At 42.0% G+C, this 19,490-nt stretch overlaps 1 protein-coding gene and 1 pseudogene across 1 annotated transcript in view; one reads left to right on the forward strand and one right to left on the reverse strand.

The window, feature by feature from the left end:
• The window catches only part of LOC134226492 (G protein-coupled receptor kinase 1), a 543,976-nt gene that overhangs the window by 341,429 nt on the left and 183,057 nt on the right, over window positions 1–19,490 (forward strand). The gene's annotated exons all lie outside the window — the stretch shown is intronic.
• On the reverse strand, window positions 10,164–11,470 carry LOC134221393 (uncharacterized; annotated as a pseudogene).

Consider the following 19,490-nt stretch of genomic DNA (forward strand, 5'->3'; position numbering starts at 1 on the left):
TTTCTCCGCACGCCATTGACAGACTCATAAAACCTCCGCATATCGTTCTGCTCCATTTTTTCCTGCGCCTCACTAATAACTTGTTCTTCGTACTCTTTTTTCTTCCTGCGGTGGGTTCGTTTTTCTGCTGCTCTTGCTTCCTTGTACCGATCTCTATTCGATCGGGTATCCGACACCAACATCCGGCTTGTGGCAACGTTCTTCTCGTCTGTCACTCTCTGACACTCCACATCGAACCAACCCGTCCTGGGTCGCCTCTGTGCAGTGCCTACCACTTCTCGTGCTGGCATAGATCGACTCCCATAGATCGTTGATGTTGTCGCTAACGTTCCGTCCGTCCGTTCGTCGAGCTTCTGGCGGTAATCAGCCGATACTCCCTCCGCCGACAATCGCTGGATATTGTAACGCATCGTTCGCTGTGATCTTTCGTTCGATAAAGTTGACAACCGTGATCGAATTTTACTGACAACGAGGTAGTGATCAGAGTCAATGTTCGGACCTCTGAATGTCCGCACATCGATAACATCCGAGAAGTGGCGCCCATCCACCAGAACATGGTCTATCTGGTTGCAAGTTTCACCATTTGGGTGTCTCCAGGTGTGCTTTCGGATGTTCTTTCGTGCAAAGTAGGTGCTACTGATGGCCATCCCTCTGGCAGCAGCAAAATTTACTAGCCGTAGGCCGTTGTCAGTGGTAGCGGAGTGAAGGCTCTCCCTACCGATTATGGGACGGAAAAAGTCCTCTCTACCGACCTGGGCGTTAGCGTCTCCGATAACAATTTTCACGTCATGCTTTGGGCACTCTCCATAGGCTTTATCAAGACATTCATAAAACGTGTCCTTCACGTCGTCGGATTTATCGTTTGTCGGTGCGTAAACGTTGATTAGGCTGTAATTGAAAAATTTGCCCCGTATCCTCAACACACAGATTCGTTCGCTAATGGGTTTCCACCGCATCACTCGCTTCATCTGCTTGCCCATCACTACGAAACCAACTCCATGCTCTGCTTTTTCACCGCCGCTGTGATAGATGTTATACTTGAATGCAGTATTGGTCGTGGGGTCCACGGCTCGGAATTCACGTTCTCCGGATCTAGGCCATCGGACTTCTTGAATAGCAGCCACGTTCACTCCAACCTTCTGCAGTTCACGAGCCAGAAGGCTCACTCGTCCAGGTTCATTTAGGGTCCTGACATTCCAGGTACCGAGTTTCCAATCATAGTCCTTATTTCGTTGCCGGGTCGGTTGCCAAAAATAACGTTCTCTTTTCTTCTATCTCCATTTTTCGTGGTATTTGAGAGGCTTCAGTAAGCTACCTTACCGGGGTCGCGTTACCTACATCGCGATGATGGGGCTGCCACCTTAGGTATAGCTGACGCGATACAGCATTTCGTTAATCAGCCGCTGGGTACCAGGCAGACGCTGTTTGAGTCGCACCTCCTGGTGAACAGACGCTCGAGGCGTACCTTCTCACTCTAGCTGATGTCAGAAGGACAACAGTGCCCAGGCTGCACTACCAGCTAAGTACACAACCCTTAGCTGGCGGGCTTTTGTCATCGGACGACCCGTGGAAGCGTGAGATAGGGACTTGTGGGGACCAGAGCTCTGTTGGGCGCTCCTTCCTTGGTGTCAACCCACCATTTTGCAGTCCATAATTCCACATTGTCTAAATTTCCACAGAAAAAAGTATGCAATTTCCGCTGGAAATTTTTCTCATTTTTTTTTTATAAAAACGTGAAGCCGTTGGGCATTGTTACTTCTATTTACGGTTAAAGTTGGTTGAGTACCCTTTTAAAAGTTTGATTGCCATTGCCAAAAAATCACAATCTGGAATAAAATTTAATTAATTGCATTGGTTGACAGTAAATTTGTATTCGCGATGCTCATGTATTGCATTTGTAGTTCTCGACCTCTACAATCAACAGGTCCCTTGCATGTTCATCATGTTCATAAATACTGAATTAATTAACCTTATGGAGACGCGTGGTACATTTGTGCGATGATTCATCTTCTGACTAAACTTTTATTCAATTTTCATCACATTCGTTTTATTAAATAAATGAACAAGTGTACAAGTATGGAACTTGTATTAAGGGAAACCTGAGCCTAATTACATGTTGGGAAGTACATGTTCTTGGTTAACATGTCGATCATACTGCGATCAAGAAATCATTAGAATCATGATTTCAAACAACAGGTTCTCGGGCGTCTTCTAAGCGATTTTCACAATTCTTTCACGGTTGTCTTATCCACTTTACCCAGTTTTATGTAGCTGTTATTTAGAATGTAGGAAAGTTAGCTGCCGATTTTCGCAGTCTAACATTTTTTTTTTACAATCATATGCAGCTTCAAGACATCGGCATACAATATTCGGCATCCATCTGGAAGCACTGTGGAGAGTTTGTTGATGAAGAGCAGAAATAAAAGCGGGCCAAGGGTGCTGCCTTGGGGCACGCCAGATTGGTTAGTGAAAATGTTGGATGTTTCCGTTCCTATCCTCACCACAAGCTGTCGGTTCGTCAAATATAATTTGAGCCACCAGATGGTATTTTGGCCTATGCCTAGTTGCTCAAGCCGGGCAAGCAGTATTCCATTATCAACTCGGTCGAATGTATATTTGAAATCGGTGTACACTGTATCGACTTGTGTACCGAAGTCCATATTTGGTAGCCTAGTGATACAAATTGTGGAAGATTGGTTGCAGTTGACCTTTTAGGATAAAATCCATGCTGATCCGGAGATAAATGTGCTTTACACGCCGCAAACAGTATGTCGTTCATGATGAAAATTTTAGAACAGGAGCATAAGGATGCGATGCCTCCATAGTTTTGCTTATCGTTCTTCTTATGCACTGGGAACATCACGGAAAATTTCCTTGATGAGGGAAACTTGCACTTACTTAGCGAATGGTTGAAAAGTATTGTTAACGGTAAAATCAATGCCTCGCTACACCTTTTGAAAACACATGACGGAATGCCATCAGGGCTGGCTGAGAAGGAATATTTGAGTTTACTAATAGCTGAACTAACTTGAAGTTATCTGCAGCTGTCTAAAGGTAGAAACGATGCATGCATGGAGTGTTTAGACAAGTACGTTCAATTTGCCTCGCTGCACAATGGCGGAAACCCGGACAAAAGCTCAATTTTTTTTCGTTCGTATCGCAAAACTTGTATGGTATCATGTATTTAAACCTATTTTTGGTCTACTTCTCGGTGGTTAGTGTGGTGATTTGCTCCAAAGCTGAAAATTGACTGCTTCAATGTTAGAATGAGGACGCTGTTAATGCTTCAGACCTTAAGGCATCCGCCTCCAGAAGCACTCGAGTAGCATAGTATATGTTGAATAACAATTCTAACCTTAAAAGGAATTTAGCGTCCCAAAATTACTCTTTGGTGAAAAATTCGAGCAACATATTAGGTTTTGTCTGGCATTTGTATGGGGGCCCGCTATGTAAAGAAATCATTACTTCTCTTTCATTAAACCGAACAAATACCTGAATTGAATGAAGAAACCATATCGTCTCTTGCCGTTTGCCGGGCAAATGCATCCTTTGCATGAAAGATTCATATCATATCTTCATTTGCCCTAAACTAAGCAACGGTGGATGGTGTACAAAACTTTCGACCTTTTGTCCTTTTCGACCATTTATCCCTTCGACCTTTTGTCTTTCGACGTTTTGTCTTTCGACTTTTTGTCCTTTCGATTTTTTGTGAATTTTTTCGTGGGGTTTACTCATTGTTTCATTGACGCTGAAGGTCTTAAACGACTAAAACCAAACCGTGTAAAAAAAACCTGGTTGTACTTTCGTGTACTGGGTGTTCTAGAGATACTGATTTTTGTGAAAATAAGCCTCTTTATTATCTATTTTATTTTATTAATTTTATCTTTCTCTTTTCGATAGTTGTTATCACACTCAGAGAGTCGGTGCATATGATAAAAGCACCTACTCTACCTTGGTTTGATATCCACTTCAGAGCTTCAATTACCGCCATGGTTTCGACGTTGTAGATGCTAATTAAGTTATGGGTTCTTTTACGTATTACGTTTCCTTCCACAATTACACTAAAGCCGGTTCTGGAGTCTGTTTTTGATCCGTCAGTGTATAAAACTGTATGGAATCTGTATTTAGTACGCATTCGTTGAGCAAATAGTTGTCTTAAATCCAGATGATTGTTTACGGTCTGGTTCGCGTGTAGGACTGTATTATCGACAATATTTGTTTTCTTTTCCATGGTGGAGTAGATGGTATGCTGCTTGCTGGAATGTTAGTTGCTAGTTCTTCGATGATTCGGCTACTTCTAGTTTTTATGGTGTTTTGTTCAGTAGCTGGTCCTTGATTCCAAAGTTCCCCTGAACTGTTGCTGCTGAGTTCTTCTGTTGCGCTGTTTGATGGTTCACTAGCATTGTTGGCTACCTTTGCTGCAAATATCGCTAGTTTTTGGTTCGAAAGAAATCTGATGTTTGTGATGCCTGCTTCGGCCTGAATGCTTATTATTGGGCTGGTATGGAATGCTCCTATGATAACTCGTAGAGCGCTGTTGTGCAAACTTTCGAACCGTTTGATTACCGTGTCGCAAATTGAAGATATGATCGGGGCTGCATATAGTATTTTTTCAAGTACAGTTGCTTTATAGATTTTTATCAGGGATTGGTGGTCTCCGGCCCATGATCTAGATGCGATGGATCTTGGAAACTGGACTCTCTGGGAGCATACTGCTCTTGTTTCCTCGATGTGTGTTTTGTAGGTGAGGTGTTGATCTAATGTTACTCCTAGGCATTTGTGGCATGATTTTTCTGGTATAGGGACATTGTTCAATATAAGTCTTTGACTTGTTTGTTTTCTAGATCTCGGGTGTTTCAACGTTATAGTTACCCATTTTTCGGTAGAGATTTTGAAGCCGGTGCGTTGTTCCCATGATTCAACCGATTTAAGCGCTGATTGTATTTTTTTGTGAGATTTTTCCTGTTACCATCGGAGGCGAAAAGAACTACATCGTCGGCGAAGAGGAGTGCATTATCTTCGGCAGAAAGCTCTGCGCATATGGAGTCGATTGCAATTAGGAATAGCGTAACACTTATCACTGATCCTTGACATAGGCCATTTTCCATTATTGTTTCCTGTGACAGAGTATTGTTGGCTTTAACTTCCAAGGATTTTTTGGATGTATTTAACAAGATTGCCTCCTATTTTCCACTCACAGATTTTGTTTAGTACCAGCCAACGCCAAGTTGTGTCGTAAGCCTTTTTAATGTCGAGAAAGATTGCTTGTGTAAAGATCTTTTTGTGCATAGCTTCTCTAACTGGGGTGTCAAAGTGTGCTAGATAGACCTATGTAGATTTACCTTTACGGAATGCAAATTGGCGTTGAGTAGCCTACGTTCTTCAATTAGGTGCATTAGACGGTTGTTCACCATTCCCTCGTGGATCTTACCAAGGCAACTATTTAGGTAGATTGGTCTGTAGTTTCCTGGACAACTTCTTTCTCCTTTTCCCTTGTATATAGGAACCACTATGGATTTGGCCCAGCTTTCTGGGTATACGGAGCCTTCCCACAATCGGTTATATGTGTTAAGGAGCAGATGTTTGTACTCTATTGGCAGTTAGGTGATCATGGCATAGTGGATGCCATCTGGCCCTGGAGAAGATCCTTTAAGTCCTTCCATTGCTTCTTCAAGCTCGTTTCGGGAAAATACTGAGTTATATCCGGCTTCTTCTTCCTGGTTTATAAGTATCGGGGATTGTTCGATGTTATTTTTATATGCTAGTAATGCTGGAGAATATTCCCTATCACTGGATATTAGGGTGGCTCAAAAAACATGTTTTCCCATTTCTTGATGGGCCGCCCTCTTATTCGGATGTATTTGATACCCTGATGCTCTGGACAAAATTTCAGCCAAATTGGTCAACGTTATTAGGCAAAGATATTAACATTTTACTGGAGTGTTGTAGGGGTGAATTTATTTCTTTTCAAAGGTAAAAGAAACGAAATTTGCTCAAACCCCACTTCAAAGAAATGCTAATAACTTAGCCGGGCAAACTCTAATCTTCTCGCGGTTTTCTGCATAACATTCTGTATTAAATTCTTCAAGATCTGAATAAGTATCATAGTTCTTCATCGTAAGTTGTGCCGTCCAACTACAATTCACTGTTTTTGGATGTTTCTGCATACATTTTTGCATATAAACTTCCAACGAGTTTAGCACCGCTCAAACGTTGACCGATTTGACTGAAATTTTGTCCAGAGCATCAAGGCATCAAATAGAACCAAATAAGAGGGCGGCCTATCAAAAAAATTGGAAAAAGTATTTCCCATACTAATTTGAGCCACCCTACTGGTTATTTGTCCGAAGTGTGCAGCAAGACTATCAGCGATTCCTTTGTTGTTAGTTGTTTTTTCATTATTGAATTTGATTACTCGGATACGTTGGCTTGAATTTTGCTGAGGTTTTTCCACATCTCCTTGGTAGGCGTTTGGACGTTGAATTTTTGGGCAAAGTCTTCCAAAAATTTCTTCTTGGCCTTTACGATGGTCTCTTGTGCTTTGATATTTGCATCTCGGAATTCTTGGGTATGTTGTGGAAGTAGAGTTCCCTTTTTGTTTCTTTGCAAGCTTCTAAGAGCTTTTCTTCTTGCTTTAATGGCTGCTGCAACTTCTTTATTCCACCATGGCACCTGTTTACCTGTGATGGTTCCTTTTGTTTTTGGGATTGATTGTTCAGCAGCTCTGTTTATCTGCCTTGTTATTTCTTCGACTTGGTCAACAACGTTGTCTATGTAGGTGATTTCAATCGTATTTTGGTATTTTTCCCAATCTGCTTCATCAATTTCCCACTTAGGGAGACGTTGTGTTTCCTGTAGTATCTGCGGCATCAATATAATTAGGGGTATGTGGTCGCTTCCGTAGGAGTCATCTGAGACGGTAAGTTCCAGAGTACCAGCTAGTACATCTGAACAACAACATATATCGATGGAGGATCCAATTCCTGTAACACTATTCACATATGTGTTTTCATCATTGCACCATGGTCGGATTCGTAAAATTTAACGACATAAATCGATAACTCGAAAACTATCAGTGCTAGAGTTTTGACGTCTTCAGAAGAAATGATCTACAAGAAAAGATCTATTTTCGGTGTAAGTTGCCATTAGGGTGACCCTTTTGTGATTTTTTTTGAAAATCTATTTTTTCAACCTCTTGAGTTAGAAGATCATATTATTCTACAAAGTTATATAGAATTTAATTCTAAGAATTTTTGCTTAATAAACATTTATTTTATCTCATATAGGTAATGTTTTATGACAAAACTACTGAATTTAGATAGGGTGGCCCCGAAAAAAAATAGTTTTTAGCTTCCACTTTCACCAAATTAAAATATTCAAAAAAAACTGTCTAAGTATCGCTTCACGGTCTTTGGAAAGCGCATCTTTTGGTTACATAAGATGCTTGATAGCTTCATTTTCAAGCATATTATAAGCGTTTTTTTCATAAAAAAGTGATATTTTTCTTAACATTCTACTGCAGCTAGTAGCAAATATTAGCAATAATGTCAATCGTCTTCTGAAAGTATACATTTAGGCCCATCGAATCCATGATATTTCATTTGTCCATCTTTGTCCACTTTTGTTTGATAATAATATTAGTTTTGCACGAAAAACAAGGAATTTCATGTGAACACTTATACCATCTTTAGGATTTTCCCAATATTCGGTAGAATAAAAGACAGAAACACAGTTTTAGACCAGAGGTCGTATAGACTGAACACCTAGTCAACGGACAGGACACATAATACTCAGTGGACCGGTGAAGAATTTTTCGATCACGAATAGTTCCCTTCTTACCAGGGCAGGAATCGAACCCACGCTCCATATCACATGCGTCTAAATGACTGACGTCGCTAACCGCACGGCCACAAATCGTTTTTTATCTGAAATATTTATATCAACTCGTGTGGAAAAGTAGTCGAAAAAATCATTTTGACATTTTAACCACTGCACAGTGTTGCTTTGGGCCTTTTTTTGAGCCACCTATCACAGGTTAATTTTTATTGTGATCCTTCAGCATTTACATAAAATTAGTGTACAAGTAGAGCAAAAAGTGGGACATTTAAAATCTATATAACTCACGTGTAATTGCGTGTAAACACAAGGTTCAACCACGAGATAAGAGTAGACATACAGTAGGTTCAGTGTACTAAAAAGTTGTATGCGCCATTTTGCGCCGGAACAAGTTACACGATTCTAAAACACCCCAAGAAAAAACACATTTTCTCAAATAACTTTTCAATGTTGAGATAGAGCTTTGCAATATTCTACAAAAACGTGTATTTTTGTTAGCCAAACAACTTTGTAGAAGATGGTAAAAATGCCTGAAACATAGAAAAATAGTTATGCTCAAAAAACTGATTTTAGGGACCTTCCACAGAAAATGTCACATATCTCGTACTATATAAGTCATAGGTATAGGGTCTCTTTGGCAAAGTGGCTTGAAATACAATCCGCTACAACTTTCCTGAAGACATTAGGCTCATATCTGGTTTCGATGGTTAAGCAAAATTTTTATCTCACTTTTAGGTGGATTAATCGTTTCTCCAAACAAACTACAGCGAAAAAATCAACAGAAACGATGTTATAAAAAAAAGCGCACGAAATCGACAAAAAGCAACACTGTGCACTGGACCGATTTTAAAGGTATATAGGGTACATAAAATAAATGCTTAAGAGCGCTACTTTTGTGACGTCGCTAACCGCACGGCCACAAATCGTTCTTTATCTAAAGTATTTATATCAACTCGTGTGGAAAAGTAGTCAAGAAAATCATTTTGACATTTTAACCACTGCACAGTGTTGCTTTTTGCCGATTTCGTGCACATCGTTTCTGTTGATTTTTTCGCTGTAGAATGTTGGAGAAGACGTTAGATATGAAAAGGGCCTTTTTTTTTTTGAGAAAATCTGTAAAATGATTAATCTAAGTGAGATAAAATTTTTGCTTAACTATCGAAACCAGATATGAGCCTAATGTCTTCAGGAAAGTTGTAGCGGATGGTATTTCAAGCTACTTTGCCAAAGAGACCCCATACCTATGACTTATATAGTACGAGATATGTGGATCTTGGATCTTTTTAATGAAAATACTCCTTACAAATAGCTCTTTGTAGTATGTAAGTTTTTCTGAACGAGAACAAATTATTTTTTGTGTGAGGATGCAATAACTTCGAAAATTAGTCAGAAAAATGTGTTTTTTCGATATTTAAAAAGTTTTGCAGACTGTAAAAACGCATAATACCAAAATCTAATTCATGGAGAATATGGGCAAAGATCCACTGAAAAATAAAAAAATATAAAACGAATGGGTGACCCTCAAAAAAAATTGTGAAAGGACCCAATATTTGATTTTTTACCTAAAAAAAGCTCATTTTTCAAAAATCGATCTGGCGCGACCTCTAAACGATTTTTTAGAAATTCGGACATACAGACATCAGCTCAATTCATAGTGTTGCAATATACTATGGGCCTATTGGCCACCTATCACAGGTAAATTTTTATTGTGATCCTACAGCATTTACATAAAATTAGTGTCCAAGTTTGTGTAATTTCGTGGCCCTTTTCATATCTAACGTCTTCTCCAAACAAACTACAGCGAAAAAATCAACAGAAACGATGTTATTAAAAAAGCGCACGAAATCGACAAAAAGCAACACTGTGCACTGGACCGATTTTCAAGGTATATAAGGAAGGTATATGTTTAGTATTTTAGCATCCATTGGTGCACCTACTTTTACGGCTACTGCTTCCAAATTTGTATTTAGGTCAATACTCGTGCTGTCTATGTCTTCTTTTACTGCCGTTATCACTCCACCAGCTGATCTGGCTCCACCAGGTCATTGACGGTGGTATATTTTATACTTACTGATGTTAGCTTGCTGTTCTTTTTGGCACATTGTTTCCTGTAGACATACTACCAATGGGTTGATGGTAGCCATTAATAATTTTAAGTCGGTTCTTCTTTTCCTTAATCCTCTGACATTCCATGAGACCGCAAAATTTTCGTTGTTTGCTGGACTGTTATTATTTTGTGTTATTTTTATATTATTTGGGATTGTTTTGACTACTTGTTTATCTTGGGTATGGTGTTGTGGTCTCGTTTAAGCTGTTAAATATTCTTACTACATATTATCGTCATGATGGGTAGATCCTATGGATTGTTCTGAATCTGATTCAACATACTCCATCTCTTCACATGGTTGCATTGAAGTGTTTCCTTTTTTCTTCCTAGGAGGTGAGAGCAAGGTGTTATCCAGACTCCTTGTGTGTTTGAGGGCTGTTGGTATGATTTCAATAGGTTTTCAAGCGTGTTGCAATCTTCTTTGAGTTTTTCCGCCTCTTTTTCTGCAATTTGTCTTCTATTTTTTTCTTCCTTGTATGCTTTGTGAACTGAGTCTAACGTCTTCAGCATCTCCTCAATTTTTGTTTGCATTTCCGTCACTTTTTTATCATTTTCCTGGCAACATTTGATCAATTCTTCTTTGTATTGCATAAGCTTTGTCTCGAATTGTACTTCCATTTCAGCTTTCAAGGTGTCAGCATACATTTTCTTCTCTTCATTTAGCTCGTTGATTTTAGCTACGTAGGCTATGTTTTCATTAGTAAGTTTTTTAACATCTTCTTCAACTGATGATATCACTGTATCTGAGTAAGTTGTTTTGCTCTCTGATTCAACAATGTTTCTGGCTTCCCAAAACGAAATGTTTCTGTCCACTTTCACTTTCGTAATAGATTTTTCTTTTTGCAAAACTGGGCACTCTTTGGAAAATGCACCATGCCCACCACCACAATTAATACATTTTGCTACGTTGCCACATTCTTCATGGCAGACTTCACTGCACCTAATGCACTTGGCCGGGCAGCTAATGCTAGTATGTCCAAACTTGAGACACTTGAAACACCTTAGCGGGTTAGGGTACCATGGTCTTGTCTGCAAGAGGATGTAACCCAATTTGAAAACTTTGGGTGGCCTTGTTCCTTTCACGGTTATGACGAAAATTCCGGTAGGAATTTTATTGTCCTCCGCGCCCTTCGTAATTTGCTTTACATTTATCACGCCTTGATCTGATAGCATGTCCCGAATTGCGTCGTCCGTATCGTTTTTCACATTACAGCAGAACACTACCACTTTGCAGGAGTGCAATGATTTATGTTCATAAATCTTCACCGTAATACCGTCAACTAGTTTTTCAATTTTAGCCAGGTTTTTGGCCTGACTTTCATTCCGCACTGTTACAAATAATTTTCCTTCTCTCGTGTTTTTTGCCGCAATTATTGTCCCACAGTGGCTCTAGATTGTTTTCTCCACTAATACTGGGGACACTCCATGGAAGCTTTTCCTCTCCTCCATCCTTTCCATTACCATATTTTTTTCCCCGGCAACACCGCCGGGGTTTTCCCCCATACGGGGGAAATTAGAACTGTTCATCAAATAAGCTCTGCTCGTTGGTTATTTTTTAATTTGCACTCTTGGTAGACACTTGCGTTGCTTATTCACTATTTGCAGCACCGCACTCTAGATCAATTTCCGTGCTTTTGTTATGTTTTCCTCAACAGCTGACGCAAAATTGTGTTCTAATGTTTTTTTACATTTCCTCGTTAAGATTCACCATCTTTTGTATATACAAACCTTGCGGATCCAAAAACGAATCGATTAGGGAAACAATCTTGCAAATCGGTCAACCCGGACAACCCAAAGATGCAAGCACGTTTGCTAGAGCTCAAACCAGTTCTACTTGTCACAAAACTAATCAATATAAACTAAAACTAATATATATCTAGATAACGATCAATTAGAAAAGATATATGTACGCAACGGTATACCGTGACATTTTTTCCTGCACTAAACCTGAAATTGCATGTTTAAGCAAAATAGATATGGGAACGTCCACAAATTACGTAACGCTTAGAGGGGGGAGGGGGGGTTGAGTGAAGTGTTACGATCCATACAAAATTTTCAGAAGCTTCATACAAAAAGTGTGACATAGGGGGGAGGGGGAGTTGAAAAAGTCCAATTTTTGCGTTACGTAATTAATGGATCTTCCCTTATACCATAAAACACTCCCATTACCGTCAGTAAATTGTATTTCAATAGCGGTCCATTATCGAAACAATTCGGAAATATCAATTCCCCGAACTGAAACCTATTTCAAACCACCTCCGTCGGAACTCGGATTAAATTTTATTTTCATTTTCCCTCGGATACCCGATTCGGAGCCATTCTCTGCCTCAATTCAAAGCAGCTTTCGACATTTTGCGGTACCGCACAGGGGGCAACATTGGAGCGGGCGTGTAGTTTCGGCTTTCATTCGTAGTGAACGGATATATTGTAGTCATGCAGCAGTAGATAAAAAGCTTATTGTGTTAAATTTCCATGTAGATACATTTTTCTGTTCTTTTTTATTCCTTCTCTTCAATGGAGGGTTGAACCGAGCTCAAGTTCACTTTCACCAACTCTGGCCCAGTTGTTGAACCGCCAGTATGGAGAGTAGAAGAAAAGAATTCCTCAGCTGCGGTGCCTGCTGTGAGGACGACCGCAATCCTGTGGAAGTAAGTTTTCCCTGAATGAGATGTTCTTGGTTAGCAGAAAAAAAACGGAAAATAATAAGCAACCAGTGTTGCTTTTTTCGTACGTATCTGATGGCGTAATAGTAGGTGAGCTGAACCACATCCACAGCAATTCAATGAATGGAAGTAATGGAAGAGCTAAAAACTTTTTAGCTTAGCTTGCAATTTTCCAATGCAAACTTCTGCCGGTTGGAGCAGATGCGAATGAGTTGATTTTTCTTACTTCCTAGTTTGACACCATTTACCATGTTTTCATTTATTTCCATAAAAAAAGTTTTAAAGCGATATTCTGAGTTTTGACACACGTACATTTGTTTGGCTTGCCGCTGTTCCCAGTTTTTTTTTCAAACTACGGCAACAGAAATGCATATTTACATCAACAATATCACGTTTTGCGCTAATCATCATCAAAGCAACACATGACTCGTATCCATAGTATGTCAGTTCATGAAAAAAAAATGTTTTATGTGTTCAAATTACATACCCCCGGCAAAGTAACAAACAAATCCCCCAGAGCTAATCATTCTCTGTCCTTTATCTCCATCTACAGTCATCCCCCATTTCATTCAGTACGCCCGACCTGGTTACATGTATCACTGAAAAGACCCCACATGAGTGGATATAAAATATTCATCCTGATGCATGCACCCACCCATCATGCTCTGCTTCCAGAACCGTCTCCACGGAACTGTGTAGCTGAATTCAGATTGGCCTGCAGGCCATCCTCTTCCGATTGGAATGGGTGTTGGTTGATTGTGAGCTGCATGTATTCTGTCATTGGTAAACTCACACCGAGAGTGGAACAAACCCCGGTGGGCTTTGATTTTAGCATTTTCCAAACAGATGCTTCACCCGGTTGCCACTCCCGTTAAGGGATTCTACTCGGTAGCGGGGCACTTATGCAAGAAGATTCGCTCCGAACCGACCCACAATGGGGAATTCCCCGAAAAGAGACTGCATCGTCATCGCAATCACAGACTACGGAGGACCGGTTATTGTGTTAGGTTACCCCGAACTGGAAGGATGGTGACGAAAATCGTTTATCCAACTGGATCAAAGCCGATGCCAGCAACCCCATTTGCAAACCCTGCTGGGCATTATGGGAAAAGCAACAGCCAGCAACCGGTTCGAAGCTTTCCACTCGGAATTAGATAAGGGTATTAAATTTAAGCATCATTGGGCACTGGATAATGGGGTCTACCGGACCAAAGGCAACATGCTAATCTCTTGCGGTTGTTTACGTGCTGTGTAATCGCAGATCCTGCTGATGTAATTAAGTTGCGAAGGTATGCATTGGATTGGGTTCCCATCTGTACCGGTGATAAGAAGTTTTTAGCAACGGTATGTACCTTTTGTGATTGGTTTACCGGCTACCTTTGAATTTTTGAAGCTAAGAGAAACCTTCCCGCATTTTTTTCCTGGGAATACAATCTGAACAGAAGTGATTGCATTCATGAAGCTTGTAATACCTTGAAAAATCTAACAAATTTACACCGCAGATGTTTCTATCATCAAGGTTTTCAATCAATAATATTTTGTATAAAATGTGGTCTTTTGATTTGTATATCACTGAACTTGTTTCATGGATTGTCATTCTCATGTAGACATTTTTGTTTTCTGTCCTCATGAAACTCTACTTTCTCATTAAAATAGGTACCTAAGAGTTGAGCTTGGTAACTCAATCATTCAAAATCTGCCATAGTCTACAGACGATGGCAGCAAATTGGATTAAATCCACGCTAATCATGGCTGTCTTGGATGAATCTAAATCAGCCGGTTCAATCAACACAGTGAAAGGCGTCTTTTTCAAAGTGGAATCATACCTCGCTTGATGTTTTGCTAGTTGTCCTAATAGAATTCCGAAGTAAGAGGGCGCTTACGAAGTGGCGGACGCGGCACACTGATTGACACTAAACGAAGTTCTTTCAGACTGAATTGGCAATCAACGGGGCGTTTCGGCGAAAACACAATCAGGGGAACTGAACGACGAGCGGCTTGCGGTGAGACTCATCAATCGAATCGGGTTGATGATTTCTGGGTATTTTAAGGTTCAAAGGATAAAATTAAATAAACAGCATATTTTAATCGAATAACTAATACCACCTTTAAGGTCACTCCTGACGGATTCCAATTTTTCAAAGTACTCGCGTTTTCAAGGGCACACCATTCGATACGGAAGCAACGCACAACTGTCATTTTTATTTTTTCACGCATGCTGCGACGCAGCAAAACTGAAAAAATAAAAATGACAGTTGTGCGTTGCTTCCGTATATTCCATCGATATATCGAATGGTGTGCCCTTGAAAACGCGAGTACTTTGAAAATTGGATGCCGTCAGGAGTGACCTTAAGCGAACCGCTAGTTCACTGTGTGCTACGATACGCTGCCCGATCGTTCAATATTCTTACTGGGTAAACAAAGCTCCAGTTCCAAGACAACACCATGTTGCATTCTTGTTTCCTTTTTCCATTCATCGCAATTTTTCTCCTCCGCTCCCATCACTTCAGGCAATCAAATCACCCCCGCTGCTCATGCATCAACATCACCGTCACGAAGAGAATAAAACTTCTGTTTAGTGGCTTCTTTAGCTTCTTGTGTGAGTGCACCACACCCTCCATCACCCAGTCCCTTCTACGTTTCATTTTCCCGTTGCTGAGAATGCTTGTTTTGGTTTTTATTTGGGTAACCACACAAACCGCCAAAGCATAGCTTGTCGTTGATCCCCGAAGTGACATCCAGGAGTAAAATGCCGTTTCGGCATTCCTACATATTTCAATGAATGAAATGCAGCAAAGCTTGGTCTATCGATTCGTGGATTAGGTGAAACAAGTATTGAAATAGCTATTAGTAAGATATGGAAAACTGCAATTCTTTACAACTTGATTGAAGGTCTAACGATTTTTCGAGGCATGATGCCTTTGCTACTCTATGTACGAAGCACCATGCGCCTCCACGCTATGTCCAATACAATTTGCCCGAACGGTGCATCACCATTTTAATGAAATGAGTTATTAATTTACTTGATTATGAGTTAGTATATATATATATGGATAAGATGAAAATGTTTATTGGATGACATGTCATTCCAGTTTCAATCATTGTTGGCTGTTTTTGTTGAATGCCGTTCAATACATAGACAAAAACATAATTGAGATAAATTGATCGTTTCCGATGTATTGCAGCACCTCTAATATGGCTGAGACAATTGACACCTGAATTCCATTCGGAATTCGTTTAAAATTTCTTCTCGGAGTGAGCATGAGCATGATTGACCGTTCACGATTGCTACTCCGCTAGTCCTGGATAAGCTATAAATTACACTGAGAAAAAATAGATGATGTTTAGGGTCTTCAACATATCAAAGTTGGTTGCTACTCCGTGATTGATTTGGTGCAAAATTGGGATTGAGCTGGTGCAAATTGCACTTCGATCCAAATTATTAGTGGTTGGGGTTTACCATCTACCTATTTTAGAAGTCCACGTTTCAGCAGCTCGCACATGTTGATCAAAAACGGCGCCGACCAATTCCTTGCTTTCAGTTGGGAAAGGAAGGGAAAGTAGTGTGCAAAAATTGTTGCTACCAACCTAACAGAATTCGTCGGAATGCCTTTCGGAATACGTCAGAAATCTGGGAAAACGGGATTCGTCAGCAATCCCTTATAGAATCATCAGAATTCTCTTCGGGAAACGTTAGAATTCCCTTCGGGATTAGTTAAAATTGCCTTCGTCTAAAATCCCTTCAGGATTCGTCAAAACTTCCTTCGCGATCCGTTAGAATTCTCTACTGGATTCGTCAGAATTCTCTACTGGATTCGTCAGAATCCCCTTCGGGATTCGTCAAAATCCCCTTCGGGATTCGTCAGAATCCCCTTCGGGATTCGTCAGAATCCCCTTCGGGATTCGTCAGAATCCCCTTCGGGATTCGTCAGAATCCCCTTCGGGATTCGTCAGAATCCCCTTCGGGATTCGTCAGAATCCCCCTTCGGGATTCGTCAGAATCCCCTTCGGGATTCGTCAGAATCCCCTTCGGGATTCGTCAGAATCCCCTTCGGGATTCGTCAGAATCCCCTTCGGGATTCGTCAGAATCCCCTTCGGGATTCGTCAGAATCCCCTTCGGGATTCGTCAGAATCCCCTTCGGGATTCGTCAGAATCCCCTTCGGGATTCGCCAGAATCCTTCGATTCGTCAGAACTCTGGATCGTCAGAATCCTTCGAGATTCGTCAGAATCCCCTTCGATTCGTCAGAATCCTTCGATTCGTCAGAATCCCTTCGATTCGATCAGAATCCTTCTGGATTCGTCAGAACTCCTTCGGGATTCGTCAGAACTCCTCCTTGAGATCGTCAGAATCCCTTCGGGATTCGTCAGAATCCCTTCAGGATCTGTCAGAATCCCTTCGATTCGTCAGAATCCCTTCGATTCGTCGTCAGAATCCTTCGGGATTCGTCAGAATCCTTCGATTCGTCAGAATCCCCTTCGATTCGTCAGAATCCTTCGGGATTCGTCAGAATCCTTCGGGATTCGTCAGAATCCCCTTCGAGATTCGTCAGAATCCTTCGATTCGTCAGAATCCCTTCGATTCGTCAGAATCCTTCGATTCGTCAGAATCCTTCGGATTCGTCAGAATCCCCTTCGAGATTCGTCAGAATCCCCTTCGATTCGTCAGAATCCCCTTCGGGATCGTCAGAATCCTTCGGGATTCGTCAGAATCCCTTCGGATTCGTCAGAATCCTTCGGGATTCGTCAGAATCCCTTCGAGATTCGTCAGAATCCCTTCGAGATTCGTCAGAATCCCTTCGAGATAAATCAGAATCCCTTCGATTCGTCAGAATCCCCTTCGGAATCGTCAGAATCCTTCGGGATTCGTCAGAACTCCTTCGAGATTCGTCAGAATCCCCTTCGGGATCGTCAGAATCCCCTTCGATTCGTCAGAACTCTTCGGGATTCGTCAGAATCCTCTTCGATTCGTCAGAATCCCTTCGAGATCGTCAGAACTCCTTCGATTCGTCAGAATCCCCTTCAGATTCGTCAGAATCCTTCGATCGTCAGAATCCCTTCGGGATTCGTCAGAATCCCCTTCGGGATCTGTCAGAATCCCTTCGATTCGTCAGAATCCTTCGAATTCGTCAGAATCCCTTCGATTCGTCAGAATCCCCTTCGGGATTCGTCAGAATCCTTCGATTCGTCAGAATCCTTCGATTCGCCAGAATCCCTTCGATTCGCCAGAATCCCCTTCGGGATTCGTCAGAATCCTTCGGGATCTGTCAGAATCCCCTTCTGGATTCGCCAGAATCCTTCGGGATTCGCCAGAACTCCTTCGGGATTCGCCAGAATCCTTCGATTCGCCAGAATCCCCTTCGATTCGCCAGAATCCTTCTGGATTCGCCAGAACTCTTCGGGATTCGCCAGAATCCTTCGGGATTCGCCAGAATCCCTTCGGGATTCGCCAGAATCCCTTCGATTCGCCAGAACTCTCTGGATTCGCCAGAACTCTTCGGGATTCGCCAGAATCCCCTTCGATTCGCCAGAATCCCTTCGATTCGCCAGAATCCCTTCGATTCGCCAGAATCCTTCGATCTGCCAGAATCCCTTCAGGATTCTCCCTGCCAGAATCCCTTCGAGATCGCCAGAATCCCTTCGGGATTCGCCAGAACTCCTCTGATTCGCGAGAATCCTTCGATTCGCCAGAATCCCTTCGATCTTGCCAGAACTCCTTCCAGAATCCCCTTCGGGATTCGCCAGAATCCCCTTCGGGATTCGCCAGAATCCCCTTCGGGATTCGCCAGAATCCCCTTCGGGATTCGCCAGAATCCCCTTCGGGATTCGCCAGAATCCCCTTCGGGATTCGCCAGAATCCCCTTCGGGATTCTCAGGAACTCCTCTGGATTCGCCAGAACTCCTTCGATCTGCCAGAACTCTTCTGGATTCGCCAGAATCCCCTTCGGGATTCGCCAGAATCCCCTTCGGGATTCGCCAGAATCCCCTTCGGGATTCGCCAGAATCCCCTTCGGGATTCGCCAGAATCCTTCGATCGCCAGAATCCCTTCGGATCTGCCAGAATCCTTCGATTCGCCAGAATCCCCTTCGGGATTCGCCAGAATCCCCTTCGGGATTCGCCAGAATCCCTTCGATTCGCCAGAATCCTTCGATTCGCCAGAATCCCCTTCGGGATTCGCCAGAATCCCCTTCGGGATTCGCCAGAATCCCCTTCGGGATTCGCCAGAATCCCCTTCGGGATTCGCCAGAATCCCCTTCGGGATTCGCCAGAATCCCCTTCGGGATTCGCCAGAATCCCCTTCGGGATTCGCCAGAATTCCCTTCCGGGGTTATTCAGAATTCCTTTCCGGGGTTCGTCAGAATTTCCTCCCGGGGCTCGTCAGAATTCCCTTCCGGAATTCGTCAGAATTCCCTTTCCGGGGCTCGTCGGAATTCCCTTCCGGGGTTCGTCAGAATTTCTTTGCGGGGTTCGTCAAAATTCCCTTCCGGGGTTCGTCAGAATTCCCTTCCGGGGTTCGTCAGAATTCCCTTCCGGGGTTCGTTAGAATTCTCTTCCGGCGTTCGTCAGAATTTTTTTTTCCAGAATTCCCTTCCGGAGTTCTTCAGAATCCCCTTCCGGAGATCGTCAGAATTCCCTTCCAGGGCTCGTCGGAATTCCCTTCCGGGGTTCGTCAGAATTTATTTGCGGGGTTCGTCAGAATTCCCTTCCGGGGTTCGTCAGAATTCTCTTCCGGCGTTCGTCAGAATATTTCTTTCGGGGTTCGGCAGAATTCCTTTCCGGGGTTCGGCAGAATTCCTTTCCGGGGTTCGTCAGAATTCTTTTCGGGATTCGTCAGAATTCCCTTCGGGATTTGTCAGAATTCCCTTCGGGATTCGTCAGACTT

The sequence above is a fragment of the Armigeres subalbatus genome, chromosome 3 (genome assembly GCF_024139115.2).
Source record: "Armigeres subalbatus isolate Guangzhou_Male chromosome 3, GZ_Asu_2, whole genome shotgun sequence".
In the NCBI taxonomy this organism is placed as follows: domain Eukaryota; kingdom Metazoa; phylum Arthropoda; class Insecta; order Diptera; family Culicidae; genus Armigeres; species Armigeres subalbatus.